Source organism: Canis lupus, chromosome 33, assembly GCF_011100685.1.
Source record: "Canis lupus familiaris isolate Mischka breed German Shepherd chromosome 33, alternate assembly UU_Cfam_GSD_1.0, whole genome shotgun sequence".
Lineage (NCBI taxonomy): Eukaryota > Metazoa > Chordata > Mammalia > Carnivora > Canidae > Canis > Canis lupus.
Window position 1 is genome coordinate 4,510,320 of NC_049254.1, and position 17,098 is coordinate 4,527,417.

At 34.0% G+C, this 17,098-nt stretch overlaps 1 protein-coding gene and 1 pseudogene across 20 annotated transcripts in view; one reads left to right on the forward strand and one right to left on the reverse strand.

Annotated features, from left to right (window-relative positions):
• The window catches only part of EPHA6 (EPH receptor A6), an 872,069-nt gene that overhangs the window by 274,823 nt on the left and 580,148 nt on the right, over positions 1-17,098 (forward strand). The window lies entirely within an intron of this gene.
• Positions 916-1,568, reverse strand: LOC102156979 (annotated as a pseudogene).

Consider the following 17,098-nt stretch of genomic DNA (forward strand, 5'->3'; position numbering starts at 1 on the left):
TTGTTCTGCTGATGGGATGTCCCTTATAGAATTAAGAAAACATTTATAAAGTAATTACAAAAGTGAAAATTTATTTAACGAAAACTAGATTGATGTAGGGAATTGCTCAATATATGGATTAAATGTACTTTAAAATATATTTGAGTATCAAAAAGTCACTTACACTATTGACTTTAGTTATAAAACATACTGTATGTCCTGAGATTTCTAGGTTTTAGGAATGTTAGGAAGCCGAAGGATTTTATAAAATATTTCCGGGTGAATCATGCTAGTATTCCAATTGGGATGTGTTTTGTTCTCTTCTCTTCTCTTCTCTTCTCTTCTCTTCTCTTCTCTTCTCTTCTCTTCTCTCTCTTCTCTCTTCTCTCTTCTCTCTTCTCTCTTCTCTCTTCTCTCTCTTTTTCCCTTTTTTTTTGAGAAAAGAAAAAATAATTAAAGCATTAAATTGTACAAATTACAAATCTGTTCCAAAATATACTTACATTAAATAAAATATGCATTTCAGTAAGACATCTACAGTGAATGACTATGAGTCTGGGAAGCTTCAGGACATCTAGACAGGGACAGCATCCATGGGAGGAGCTAAGAGAATGTGCATCCAATCACAGTATGCAGCGGGTTTCTTATGGCCCATCCCGCATGCATGAGCTACACTGAGCACATCATCATCACTTGTGCAGGGAGGGATTTTGTTTGGGAAAAGGGGAAGAAACCAGCATTAGCCTCAATTCTGAGTTCATTACAACTTCTCAGGAATCTCATCAATAGCCTATACAGTACAGTTTCCAAAAAGTAAACCTGTTAAGGTAAGCAGACAACTCTTCAGAACTCCAAACACATTTTCTTGCTGTATTTGTGTGGAACTCTCCATCTACATTGGGCAGTCGTGAAGAGGTTCTTCTTCAGGACAGATAGTCACAGGATGTGGATGACCCTCTGGGTCTGAGGGGAGCTCAAGGCTCCCTCTTGGTTGAGGTTGGAGACAAGCCTACAACATACAGTCCACAGCCCCACTGTCTCCTCCTCCTGTAATCTGGCATAACACCTAATGTAGTCTTCCACTTTATTCCCGAAGTCCTCCTTGTCCCTCTGGTGATGTTCCACAGCTTCAATATTCAGTATTCAGCAGATCATCAAAATTCAAAAGATCAGTAAACAAAGAGCTTAATCCCCAAACAACATCCTATAATGTCCCTATGGGAGCCCAGCCATGGAATGTTCTCTCAGTAAACTTAGACATGTGTCACCTGTCTCTGGGATGTTGGGGTGCCAGACCCTGCAGGCATTTCACTTTGGGAGGCCCCATGTTGTAGGCATCAGGAACCTCTGTTTCCAACTGAAATTTTCCACCCAGATAGGAACACTCCTTTGGGGTTACAGTTAGCTGAAAGCAGTGGATCTTGTTTGGACAGGAAAATGCACCTTACATGCACACGGTCAATTTGCTTCAAGCTCCACAGCCTCTTTAACGAGCAGCATGCCCCTTATGGACACCCTCTGAGTGGAGTCAGAGGCTGTGGCTGATGTCCAGGAGACCATCTGCCCAGCTTGCTAGCCAGCGTCAGCATCACTGCTACCTTTACCCTGGGCACCCCGAGACAGGTGCCAGCCGCACCGGCCCCGGCCAGTGGGATGGGTTTCTGTTGATAAGACACAAGAGAAGGACACAGGCTTACCTGATCTAAACAGTTGTCCGTGGCTCCTGCTTTTTCATACATTTTGTGTAAGCTTACTTCTTGGGGTCTTCTCAGAATATGCAGTCAGATATGTAGGAACCGTAGAGATTTTAGGGTGTAGATTCCTTACAAGGATGTGTCTCCATTTTCATTAGTTTTAATGAAACTAACTTGAATATGAAGTTTTTACATATCTGGCCTCTAAATGTTTTCTGGAGTATGCTCGAATCAGTGCAGTAGGCAGACTGACCCAGGGATTACAATAAAAGAATTATCACCAGATAATTCAAATTTGAAAAGAAAGAATATGGAGCAGAGACTTAGTTTAGCAGTTTAATAGGCCAAGAGGGAAAGTTTGCCTTTGTTTTTTTGTATCAGGATATCTCAGAATGGCGTTTAACACTATAGAGTTCTCTATACTGAAGATATTTCTTCTTTATAGTCCATCTTCATTTTGGAATTCTTTTTTTTCTCAGTTACTTTCAGTAAATAATTATGCTTCTTCCATTTTTCTTCAAATTCAATAAATTTCAGAAGTGTGCATTTAATTTATGCTGACCACCAGTGTCCATCTCATTTAGCAAAAATCCTAAGTAGCAAACTCTACATCATAAATTTACATCATATAATCTCTTGAATGTTAAATTTGTTCAAATATTTATTCAGTGTTTGCTACACATTAGGTAATATCACGTTGCATCATAAATACAAATATAAACAAGATATAGGTCATAGTTTCTGGAGTTTCAAATTCAGGAAGGGAAGCTAATGTCTTCCATCTTACACATTTTAATTGCAAAATGAGAAAAAAAGAAAGTATGCGCTAATAATGTTTTTTCTATATAATAATAATAATAATAATAATGGTGTTTCTTTTTTTTTAAATTTTTATTGGTGTTCAATTTACTAACATACAGAATAACCCCCAGTGCCCGTCATCCATTCACTCCCACCCCCCGCCCTCCTCCCCTTCTACCACCCCTAGTTCGTTTCCCAGAGTTAGCAGTCTTTACGTTCTGTCTCCCTTTCTGATATTTCCCACACATTTCTTCTCCCTTCCCTTATATTCCCTTTCACTATTATTTATATGCTGAGTGAAGTAAGTCAGTCGGAGAAGGACAAACATTATATGTTCTCATTCATTTGGGGAATATAAATAATGGTGTTTCTAAGGAGTGTATCCTTCTTCTGTTTGTCTAACATCCCTAGTTTTTACAGGCTATGTGGTCTTGTTCTTGCTCTTACCCCTTCCTGCAATGCTCTGCTGCAGATGTAGTGTGATTGGCAATCGTCATTCTTATCTAAGACCACATGTCAGTAAAATTTCCTTGACTGTCTGATCTAAAAGAGCTTTCCTCCTACCCCATTACTCACTCCATTATATCTCTTGGTTTTCTTCAGAGCCTTTATCTTTCGCTAAGTTTGCCTTTGTCATATGTGCTTGTTTGTATGTTGTGTATATCTCTTGACAACTAATTCTAGAAGGGTGAATACGAGGGCCTTGAATAACACACTGAATAAATATCACTTAATAAGAACAAATTAAATGATGTGTATTCAGTATTTTATAACTGGCAGTGTGTTTGGCTAAATGAATCCACAATATACATCATTTTCCTAAAATGGGGCTGCTATGTCAGAGAAGAGGACTTGGAATTGGAAGAACTGGGTTTGGAGAAGGTCATGGAGGCTACCAAAGCACTGTCTTCTCTGAAACAGGGTAAATCCACCTTGACCTGTTGGTACACTGGTTTGTCTTTATCAGCAGTGTAGTGTTAATAATAAATTATTGTTATTTATGAATGATCTTCTTGTAAAATATTGTGCTAACAATGTTATCTCTGTAATGTCACTCACATATTCCTGTTGGGAGAAGAAAAGGCATTACAAGAATCAGTATAGCATCAGTGACTATTTCTCAGGACATTAATATAATGATTTTGAATTACCGTAGTGTTTTTTACCCTAAAAATTTTTTGACCTTTTAAAAATAATTTATATACGTTTCTGGGAATATTTTGTGCATAGTAGGAGTACCTTGCATGTATGTCATAATAGAAAACAGTTTGAGAGCTACTGCTCCAAGTTACCTTTGTAGGAAAACAGGTATTCTGGATAGGCTCAATAACTCAAGCTATAATTTTGCTTAGGGGAGAGAAGATGATCAATGTATCTTTGTGTCCACAGTGCCTTATCAATGTCTGGGACACTGAAAATGATCTCAAAATCATCTGTCAAATAATATAATTTATTAATAAATAAATAAGTAATATGATTTAACTGACATAATGAGACACTATAAGACATTTACCATCAATTGATAGAACTAACTTTGGTAGTCTAGGCTTTTAAAAAGTGATTATGGCAATTATACTTTCCAAGTACCCCATCATTAATTTAGGCATCTCTCACTAGAAAAATGGGATTAGATCTACTCTTTGTTGGTGATTCCAACAAGGTGGGGAGACTTTCCTGAGTAGGTATTGTGGTTTATAATAACCTATTCCAGTCTTTACAAACTTCACATGCACACTATTCATGCTTTTTGGCTTATGCTGTTTTCACTCCCTATGATTCTCTATTCCTACAATAAAAATAATTGAAGTAAATGATGTTATTTATAGGAGTTTCTTTCCTCTTTGACCTTTAGGGACTGTTTTGGGTTGAATTGCATCCCACATAAAGATGATGAAGTCCTAACCCCTATTACATGTGAATATGACCTGATTTGGAAATAGGATCTTTGCAAAGGATCAAGTTAAAATGAGATCATTAGGATGGACCTTAATCAAGTATGACCCATGTTCTTATAGAAAAAGGATTTGGACACAGAGAGGGAAGACAATATGAACATACAAGGAGAACACTGTCTATAAGCCAAATGTCTGAGAGGGAGGCATAGAATGGATTGTTCCTTATAGCCCTTTCCAGGAACTAACCCTTCAGACATCTTGATTTTGAACTTCTAGTCTCTAGAACTGTGAGACAATATATTTCTGTTGTTTAAGCCACCCCAGTTTTTGGTACTCTGCTACAGCAGCCATAAGAAACTAACTAGTGAAGGGACAGAAATTAATTGAGAATCATGGGTTAGGTAATAAAATAACTGGAATAATTTTAAAATATTTAGTTAGTTACTAGAGTTATAGAAAGAAAAGTTTATTAATGATTAAAGTAACTTGCAAATAATTTATTTTTATATAAATTACCATAGGCAATGTGGGAAAAAAATTTAGGAAACAATTTGCCCACAAGGGGCAGCTTGTTGCCTGAATGTCAACTGTTATCAAACACTAATTAATCTGACCTTAAATTTTCCCATTGGGGAGGGAGCCAATCTGCACTTAAATTAACCATGAATTTTTTTCTTGGGTTCAGGAACCTACTCTGATGTGTGGTTTGCCCACAACATATCGGTCTTCCATTCCAGGCTTTAGATTAACTTTGACATCAAAAGCCCTGTAACTCCTTGCAAAATAGTAAAGCAATGTGTCCTCCTCTATTATCTTATCTTCTGTTATCTTTTTATGAGGAAAGAGTGCTTTCTCTTTTACATAGGGTGATCCTAACCGCATGTGATATAGACTTGCAACCAAAATAAGAAACTATGCATGTATGATTTTATATCTACTGTATGAGATTACCTTTACCTCCCCAATCAGTACAGAGAATCTTTGGCAACTGAATTATGTGTCTTTCATCAAACTCATTCATTCGCTCAATTCCAAATTTCTTTTTGCAAATGCCATGTAAACTGAAAAGAATTTCTATATTGAAAATGCTGTAGCTTTTCCCTTAATTTCTCTATAATCGGGTTTCTTTTTGAATATTGCCTATTTTTATATCTTTTTTTTAACCAATCTTTTTAAAAAATATTTTATTTACTTATTTGAGCATGAGAGAGAAAGCACGAGAGAGAGAGAGAGAGAGAGAGAGAGAGATATCACAAGCCGGGGGGGATGGAAGGGGTTGAGGTAGAAGCAGACCCCCTGCTGAGCAGGGAGCTGGATGCCAGACTCAATCCCAGGATTTGAGGATCATGACCCTAAACTAAAGGCAGAGACACTTAACTGACTGAGCCACCCAGGTGCCCCACCTATTTTTATTTCTGAATATTTAAAATGGCTGTCAAACAGGAGATTTAAAGAAAAGTATATAGAATTATTTCCTGAAATCAAGGCTAACCCAAACATCTCTAACATTCAAATTGGAATTTATAACCATTAGAATGATCCCTTCATCCCTTCACTTAAAGGCAAATACCACCCAAGAACAGGTGGTATCAGGAAGGAGAAAAATTAACTTAGTGTTATTATTCAGCTTCCTATAATCACCATATATTTAGATTAAAGACAGGAAGAAATATGATCTAAAGTAATTCTATGGACTGAATGTTTTGTGACTTCTCCAAATTCCTGTGTTGAAGCTCTAATCCCCAATGTGATGGCACTTGGAGATGGGGACTTCGGGAGGTGGGTAATTATGTCATGAAGCTGGATCCCTTATGTACGAGATTGGTGCTTCTATGAAAAGAGAGAGAGGAGAAATGGTCTCCTCTCTCTCTGAGAAATCTGAGAATTCAGCAGGAAGGTGACTGTCTGTAAACCAGGAGAGGGCCCTCACCAGGAGCCTGACCGTGCTGGCACCTTGATCTCATCGTTCCAGCCTCCAGAACTGTAAGAGATAAAAAGCCACCCAGTCTATGCTATTCTTTTATAGCATCCTGAACCAACTAAGGTAGCAAGGGGACCAGGAAAGACAGCATCCTCTTATTCCTGGAAAGAAACTTTAGAGATTTTGCCACACGGTGGATTCTGCTTTGGGAACATTTATGCCACTGATCTTACTGTGTTAGGAAGATGTTACTTTACTTTGTCCAGGGAGAGCTACATCTAATAATTTCTGTTAATATCATGGCGATTAGTTAAACTTTTAGAAAGGAATTTTTTACAGTGTTAGTAATAACACCTCTTTATAAAACAAAATCCAAATAATTCAGAAGGGCATATTGTAAATAAAGGATTTCTCTTTCACTTTCATATGACCCTGTATCTCTTTCATAGAAATAAAAATTGCTCAGATTTTTTTTTGACTGTCCTTTGGGATATACTCTATGCACATGTAAGTGTATATAGGAAAGATTATGGCTATTAATAATCCATTTGTGCATAAGCAAACTTGCCTCCTCTTTGGTAAATGTGTAAATTAATATTTTAAAGCAAAATGTATGCCAGATTCAGAAATGGAAAAATCAATATCTAATAGATTAACTTACATTTATTTGAATCCTAGCAAACTGTGTTTTCAACATGTTTATTGGCCATTTATATTTTTCTATAATTGTTCACGTACTTTATTCATTTGCCTATTCTTAATTTTTATTGATATGTGAAAAATACATAATCATTTATGTGAATTGAAGCACATTAAATGTATAAATACATACATTTTAAACTTGGATCCCTTTCCATAAATGTACAGTATATTCCATGTTGCATTTTATGAAGGTGTCATTTGTTTTGCCAGTGTCCCTCTTGGTGGGCAGTTAGATTGTTTCCTTTTTTCTCCTTCCTATTGCAGATACAAAAAAAAATCAACACACTTATCTTTGTGCACTTGTTTGATTACATGTGTAGAATATTAGTGAAATTGTAATTGCTATATCGGTGAGTAAATACCTTTTAGCTTTTGATATTTCCAGTTTGTTCTTCCAGAATTTGACAGCAATTTAGACCCTAAGAGCAGTATTAGAGTGCTTGTTTTCCCATACTTTAAGCAACCTTTAGACACTATGTTTATGTCTTATTCTTGAATAACTTGTTAATTTAAAATGGTGGTTTAATTAGTGTTTTCATTTTTAAAAGTAGGAGTGTGATCTTGAGATTTTTTTCTGTTAATTTAAATAAAACAAAGATTTTCACACTCCTCATTTGAGTAATGACTCCAGTGGAGTCACAGGATTTATTTTAATTTTATGCAAAAAAGAAGAAAAATCTGAGCTTTTTTTTTTTTTTTTTTTTTTTTTTTAGAGCTTTTATTTCTTTCTTACACCTTTAAGGAAACAGATAAATATGATTGCTGGGATCAACAATTGATGGAAAGCAATAAAGTGGAGTTGCAAACTTTTGGAAATTTCCTTTACGTTACACTACTCACGTCATTCTCTGAATTCTATCTATAAATGGTTCTCAGATAAAACATCCAAGTTCTGTATAATGATTGGTAACAGAACAGGATTATACATTTTCATACATATCTACATAATGAACTAGAGAGTACAATAGACATTTTGGGGATGTTCTTAATATACCATGTTGTCAGGACATATTTTATGATGTAGAATAGTCTTTTCTGCAGCTTTGGGAGGGAAAAGAGGAAACTTTTTCCTTAATTTTCAGAAAACTATATAAAATATAGGAATTATATTAGTATAGAGAGGGAGGAATTAAACAATTCTGAGAGGCTTAAATTATACATAATCAAGAACAGCCAAACAGAATTGTAACATACAGAGTATGAAACATGATGTTTTAAAGCTGTGTTGTTCTTCCCTGTTTGAATATTTTTCTCATTTAAAAATAAAGATTATATTGATATGTATGTTTGGAAAACTTGGTAATTACATGTCACATGTTCCATTTTTTTTCCCAAGTTTTCACTTGGACTTTCATTTTTGTGGGTTCTATTTTTACTACAGCAGTATTTGAATTTTTTATGTGGTTTCTAGGTTTTGTGCCACAATTTTAAAGGCAATAATAATAGGTCTATATTCCCCAAATGAATGAGAGACCATAATGACTGGGTGATGAGCACTGAGGGGGGCACTTGATGGGATGAGCACTGGGTGTTATGCTATATGTTGGCAAATTGAACTCCAATAAAAAATAAAAAATAATAATAGGTCTAGCTTTTAGAAAATCGGTAGCACTTTAACTTACATTTTTCTATGCCTGAATGAAGACTAAAGATATTCAGTTTAACATTTATTATAAAAAAACGTAATATGTATAGTGAATAGGTACCTGTATTTCTCCCTTTTTACTTTTATTACAAAGGGTAAATTAATTTACCAGTGTGTATTATGTGCCACATTTTACGAATAATACAGCCTTATATATCTATATCTATATATCTAAGAAGCAGAATTCAGAATACTCTTGATCTGATCAGGATTTCAGCAGATATTATTGAATAAATCTTAAACAGTTAAAAATAAATTATAACTTAACAGATGAAGAGTTAAAGATTTAAATATGTAAACAACAGCTTTAACAAACTATTTTATTTATTCATTCATTCATGAGACACACACACAGAGGCAGACACAGGCAGAGGGAGAAGCAGGCTCCCTGCGAGGCTCGATCCCAGGACCCCGGGGACGCGCCCTGAGCTCAACCGCTGAGCCACCCAGGCATTTCTAATAAACCATTTTAAAACACTACTTTCCCAATCAAAAATCAGACAAAAGACAAATACAGGTAGTTCAAACAAACTTAAAAAACATAAAAGCAGCTAGTGTGCATAATAAAAATGCTCAAATTCACTATAATTGAATATAAATTAATCCCTATTGAGATAAGTACTTTTCCTTTTTAAACTAATGCATGTTTTCTAAATGATTCTAGTTTTATTTCTGGGCAGAACTAATACACTTATACATTTCTAATGAGTAGGCATTGAAATAATGATTTTAGGACAGTGTAGGTCTGTGCCAGGATAGCTAGAGATCTTCATTAGTTCGTATATTTGACCATGGGATTCCACTTCTACTCTAAAGAATATGCACACATAGAATTTAGAACTTAGGCTTACTGTAATATTATTTTTAAAAAAGGAAATTATTTAGGCGTCCAAAATAGATCATGTATCAAAAATATGAAGTTTGCACGCATCCATTAAAATCATATTTTAAAAATAATATTATTAGAAAACACTGCCTACATCCTGATCAAAGAAAATTTTAGGTAACAAAATTTATATATCAACCTATAATGATATGTTAAAATTTGCATCAAAAATTCTGGAAAAAAAATCAGCACATTAGCTGTTTGCCTTTTTGTATTGGGATGTTATGTAATTTATTTCACATTTTATATATTATTTCAACTTTCAAAATGAGCACATATTACCTTTTAATATTTGAAAAATATAAAATATTATAAAAACTTCATATATTAAATATGGGGTTCAACCTATGTAGAAAGCAGAAAATAGTTTACATTATTTATTTCATTTTATTTTTAATAATTATGTATAATTACATATTCATAATTATAATGTACATAATGATAATTATCATAATATGTATAGTCTCATATATATAATACTAAAAATATTTGCTAAATGTAAATTACCTTTTTTTAATATTTAGCTATTACTGTTTTTTCTCTTTCAAGTTTTTGTTTAACTTCTGGCTAGTTTACATACAGTGTAATATTAGTTTCAGGAGTAGAATTTAGTAATTCATCACTTACCTGCAACTCCCAGTGCTCATCAGAAGTGCATTCCTTAATCTCCATCACCTATTCAATCCATCCCCCTTTCTTCCCCCCCATCTCCTTCCCTTCCAGTAAGCCTCAGTTCATCCACTATAGTTAAGAGTCTGTTTTCTGGTACTTTTTACCATCTTTAAACTGTTTGTAGTATCAGTTCATCAGCTATATTCAATTTTTCCCCTGCTTTCATTTATCAGTATTATATATTGTTAGGGTGTTGGCCATGCATACAGTCCTTTTAATACTTTAATTTAGAAAACCTGTATTCAATTTCAACACAATAAGTTTACAACTTGTCACATTAGTATAAAATTCTATTCATGCTTTTTGATTTTTTTCAGAATCTGTCAATTGTTTATGAGAATGGGTGACGATGCATGTAACATGTATAAAACAAAAATACTCATGAAAACTTACTTTAATCTTTGGGATGTGGCATGATCAGTAAGCATGTTTATTTTTTCTTTTATCTTCTGTCAAAACTGCCAATACATACCATTAAATTTATTCAGTATTGACCAACAGTTTTTTCACATTTTTAAAAATGTAGTCAAATGTTAAAGTTTATAGTCTTCTACAACTGTATGTTTAGAGCAGTCTGGTAAAATTTAACAGCTCCCACTGCCTCACTTTTCTTCTCATGTTACAAATATTTGAATTAGAAAATGCTTTGAAGGGACATGGGTGGCTCAGGGGTTGAGCATCTGCCTTCAGCTCAGAGTGTGATCCCGCAGTCCCAGATCGGGCTCCCTGCATAGAGCCTGCTTCGCCCTCTGCCTCTCTCTGTGTCTCTCATGAATAAATAAATAAAATCTTTTTTAAAAAAGAAAATGCTTTGGCTTTATGACCTATAATAAAATATCTCCAAATCCCTTTTTGTCCATTCTAATTTAATATTCCATTCTATGACTCCGATCTACCACATGAGAGCAAATCATTTCAAGCCCAACTAATTCATGTCATGAGAATTAACAATTATTTTGTGCTTACTCTCCTTTAATTTATTTCAACAAGTGTCCTTTATGAAGATAGATGCTGTGTCAAATCTACTTTCCTCCACTGCCATACTTTTTTGAAACATGTTTCTACTTCTACTTCTCTATCTCTGCCTGGCCATTCCTGATTTATATTTTCATCATGAGTCTTTATAAAATTATTCCTTAATGTGACAGTGATCTTATGGCTGATTTCAGTATCACCTCCCTACCAACAGGCACTTCTTTCTAAGAATAAAGACTCTTAACTTTTAATAATTGAAGGCCATTATCCAGTTGTCAATTTTGGCTCTCTTTAGAATTTGCTTCCTGGTCACTTATCTTTTTCAAATCACAAACTTATTATGTTTTTCATTTATACTACTTCTACAAAACTTAAGATACATGGCATAACAAGATTTATCTTTAACTTCTTACTTTTGAATTTCTGCCTGCCACCTTTCTCTATAGTGCTTTTATTCAGGTATAATTATGTTCATAATTCTCAGGTCTTCTTTCTGTTCCTAAATGTTTTCCTTCAACCAAAATCTATACTTACGTTCAGTACTACCCATGAGTGAAAGTTTACCACCACTTTAAATCTTTCTTTCAAATATAAATTTCTAGCTTTTCCACTTTTAAATTTATTCAACAGTCATGCTCACACAAACTTTCAAATATAAATACATAAAGATAATCACAGAATCAATATTTGTGATAGGTAATGAAAAAATCTAAGAATTTCTCGAAAGAAAAATAAGTAAACCATTGTACATGCATACACTGAATTCTGTTCAGCCAGTAAAAACAAAAACAAACAACAACAACAAAAAACAAGGTAAATCTGAGGTTGAAAACTGTCCATGATATGGAGCAAAGTGAAAAAACAAGTAACGTAAGTAGTATAAATCCATTTTTGTTCCAAATAGAAATTGTATGTGTGTGTTATGTGTAGTGGGTATAAATGGATATAAAAATGTCTTGACAGATGCATGTCAAACTTTGAAATGCTCTTCAAGGGTTTAGATAGAAATGATGTTTTTCATTAAAGTTCTTAAAAAATATATGGATGTTTTTGACATATATGTATTTAACCTAGACACAAAAGACCCTATTGTATTTATAGTATGGAGAAAGAAATTCTCCCTATGGGGAGCCCAACTCGGGACTTGATCCCAGGATCCCGGGATCATGCCCTGAACCAAAGGCAGATGCTCAACCACTGAGCCCCCAGGCGTCCCTCTGTATAGTTCTTATACAGTGTACACACATACACACTCATTCTCACACACTCACTTCTACTTCACTGCCCTTAAGTAACACAAATAACTCTTCCAATTTTTCATTAGTATATTAGAAACTAGCTTTTCTGTGGATAGTTCTCTGCCTTTTGCCTTTTGCCTTCTGCACAAGCTTGTTTTGTCACTGAGTCTAATGCAACTGAGGGCTACATTTTAAATTTGTCTAGACATCCTTCATTCTTTACAGTTATCATTCTTACTGTCTGAAATTCCTCTCAGTTTGTTTGCCAGTCATTTGCTTTTCCAAATAATATTCATTCAGAAAACTTTCCCAACTACTCCCAGTTAGTTCCAATTATGTGATTTGTGCTTTCTCTGTCCTTATTTATGTGTATTTTGAGAGTTTCTATTTTATAATATAAAATAGTTTTTCTATTTCTGTATGGAAAACTGCCCTGTCTTCTTTTTTGATTGTAAATTCTTTCATTCTAATTTAAAATTCCATTTCTTAATCTAATTTATGTTGCTCTCTATATAGACAATTTGACTATAGCATTTAAAAAAAATCTTTTATTAGTTCAGAAGATGCTCTAGAGCATAGATTTTCTGAAGTAGATGACAGTAACTCCATAGTGTCTAACATAGTTTCATGTGCTCATGACTACTGGATAAATATGTGATAATGATACAGTAAGTGTGGAAATACTGTATATACCACATTTCTTGGCTCTAATTATTTTTAAAACCTTATTTATCTAAATATCACAAAGACCACTTGTAAATCTAAAGATAGTTAAGAAAGCTCTTAAAGTCATTAGCAAAATAATACATTTCATGATTTGAATAATTACAAAAAATACTTTTTCACTTTAAAGCTTTATCAGTAGTACCAGTTTACCATTAAAATATTTTAAGATCACAAGAGACATGATTGCTTTGAAATATTCTACTTTAAATGCCTTCTAATAACACTCTATAACATTCTGGTACTTAGCATAATATGACCAAATACATCAAAATTTTATAAAGAAATGTTTATTTCACCACACAGCAATTTGCACAAGTTATATGTACAGTCAGAATATGAAAGTTTAATTCTACTTTTAAACATAATTTCACAAACTCAGTCTTAGGAAATATATGTCCTCTACTTGCCAACTCTCTTTTACTCTCAGAAAGTGATCGTTTGAGTGATGGAGTTAAAGAACTTTGACAAACTGAGTCATAAAATTTGTGTCAAACTTGATGTAATGATGCTGTAAACATCAAGTGACATAGCAAACACATGGCCAACTTGCTCATGCAGAGTGATTCTTTAACAAAATGGCTGCATATGACCTTAAGCAAGTTGCTTTGAGTGTACTAAGGAGTATCCAGTGTTCCTTGATATATGCTTTATATGAGTCAGATGTCATAGTACTTGTTGATAGCTTAATATATTTCACAGATTTACTTCTCATTTATAGACCATCTGAATATTATCAAAACAAATTTACTATGCAAAACAGATAAAACAGATAGTATGAGTTGAATATGACCAGATTTGTTGTTTCTGTTACATTTACACTTTACTATTTATTGTAGGATTCAGAAACACAATTGAGCTTTGATTTGATTTTGATTTCTTAAAATATTTTTCATCTCTTTTTAGTTAGCTAGACTGAATATATTTCTTTCATATAAATAAAATAAATCAAGTCCTCTCTTTGAAATTGAGATAAAATTCCCATTTGGCAACTTATTTATATGATGACATTATAAATTACAATTATTTTAATTCTTTGGAAATTATTGGATTAATGCAAAATTAATATGTAGTAACTATCTTAAAATCTTGAGCTATAATATTATCTTCTTCATGCTGAAGCTTAATACTTCTATGTGTAACAAAAGGTCTCATCTTTTTCAGTGTTTATATTCAACTCTACTTATGTACCAAACAAGCATTCCTCAAATTATAGTTTTGTCTGTACTGAACTTATTATAAAGAGATTTTGAAATTCATTGATTATAAACAATATTGAATTTATAGTATTAAACTTTATATATAATTTGTCAGGTTTTTAGTTTAGTTGTACAATATCAAATTTATTGTCCTATGCTCCTTAGTGATACACTTAGAAAATGGAAAAGGTATTAAGTTACACCGGCTTACTAGGAAATATAAATATATGCACGGACACATAGCCATACATATATATACATATACCTACATTAGCAGTTATTTTTTAAAATTCATTGGCTATATTATTGAATATTTTTAACATCCTAAAGATTTAAATATCTATTTAAATAGCAATCAATGAATATATTTATACCATAGAGAAAAATCAAAAGATTTTATACATGAGGAATTTTTTATTATTCTAATGAATACATTTTAATGAATTATTAATCTTCATATCTAAACAGTATACTATCCTCTTTTTAAAAAGCTTCAATTTTAGCCTGTCATCAAATTGTATGTTTGTAGAATTATTTTAAAAGCAATTAAATACTGTGGAATTATTAATGGAGGAATGGAACTCGTGGCTTTTTAGATCACTGCAAAGCAGTGTACATCCAGACTTTTTTGTTTTCCTGTGGGCATATCACAAAGGAGCCTTGCTATCTATGCAGGCACTGCCCTTGCCAAGGGGCAAAAGTTTAATGGCTCAAAAAAAAAAAAAAAAAAAAAAAGTTTCATGGCTCTTTCTAGAGATGTCTAATCTTTGGGAAGAAAAAGACCTGCATGCTTAAAAGAACAAGAATTGTGCTGGCCCCAGATGAGGTGGATTTTTGAAAATTGAGGATCTCAATTGGTGCAGGAGCATCTGTGCATGGAGTATCTGTAGCAGAGACTGGAGGAGCTTCATGGAGATATTTCTAATAGGGGTATATTTCTGAAAACTGTGCCTCAACTTCAGGAGTTTGGGAATAATAGTAAATTCAGTACATTGACTAAATTTACCCTAGGAAAATGGGCAAGATGACTAGACTAAAAAGACAGGGATAATGAAAATCTCAGTTAAGAAAAAAAAAAAAAAAGAAAATCTCAGTTGTACTTAAAATCTCTCTTTTCCCAAGGTTTCTGGACTATGTAAGAAACCAGAGACACTTTATGACCTTAACAAAGGGGAAAGAGCCTGCCAGGTGGTCAGATAGGGTATTCTGAGCTAGATTTAATTGATTTAGGAAATGGAAAACTAAAAAGTTGAAGTTATTTTTCACCTGAATACCATGGTGCAAATTGATTCTCATTGCAAGGGTCTGCGTATTAAAGTGGAATGTGTTGACTATTTCATCAGAACTTCATCTCAGATAATAGTAACGAGTACTCACTTACCTGTGTTCATTCCTGTCAGACCAAAATGGAGTTTTAACTAGCAAGATACCAGAGGATCTGATGATGAAGTCTCCTGACTATTCAATGCAATAATTATTGGCATAGCTTTTATTGATTGAATACTAACCAGTCCAAAGCAATTTAGCAATTCCTGTTGCCTTATTTCCGATTAAAACATTTTTCAGGTCAGGAAATGTGTTCAGAGATGTTATGTCACTTCTGAGGTCATAAATTTGTAAGTGGAAGCCCTAGGATTTGAGTTGAAGTTCATGTGATTTTTAAGTTCATACTGGAATTTCAGTCACTGTAACTTGCTGGACAATTGATTTTTTTAATTGCCTTTTTTGTTTTTGGTTTTTTTTTTACATTTTTAAATTTAAATTCAATTTGCCAATATATAGTAAAACACCCAGTGCTCATCCCATCAAGTGCCTTCCTCAGTGCCCATCACCCAGTTACCCCATCCCCCCACCCTGGACAATTGATCTTATCAGCCTTTTTTGGCACGTATTAAGCAAGGATCTTATTCAGCCTTTCTGGGACTCACTCTGTCTCTATTCTTGGATACCTGGCGCTGTTCTGTTGGCCAGGTCTGTCAGGTCTCGGAGAAGCATGCCTGAACTCTTGCCGCATGGTCAGCATGTACTTTCCTGCTTCATTTCTGCCAGTCTTGTTTTTCACATCTCCTCATCCAATGGGAACAGATTTCCTGGAACACACTTTGGGTTTGTTTTTGTTCTCTCTGCCTTTGTTCTACTTTTAACTTCTCTGTTCTTTTTGCTCTTCTGGATAATTCCACACCTTAGATCTTCATGTCTGCTTGGGAGAGCACCGGGTTTTCTCCATCCCTTTTTGCTTTGATTGTCAGTCCCTAACATCTCTTCCCAGTGTCTGTGTCCCTGGATTCCCCCAATTGCTAAACACCAGCTCATGCCATCAACATTGGTTTGTTCAACATTACATATGGAAATAGTCTTAGCTAAAAGCAACGTCTATCTATCTGTAACATGCCAGACACTAAGAAAATTTGGGGAAAGGATTGCTGATGGTTTAGCACAGCACTTTCCATGGGTGCATCCAATATGTTTTATAGCCAAAAGAGTACTGAATAGATGCTGTGTACAGTAGTAGCATCTTGACATCTTCTTCTATGCCAAGGTTATTTGCTGGATCTTGGAGAAGTTAGTAAAAGAGAAACCAGTATAGACACCAGTGTAGCCAAGTGGTAACTTGTAGTGCAGATATCAGGTATTTAGAGGATACTTCACACTTTACCAACCTGCAATGTTGTACTAGTGGGTACTGGCTGAATATAAGCTCTGACTCTTACTCCTCTGAGAAACACACAATTTAAAAATTATTATTAGTAAATATCAAACTGTTAATA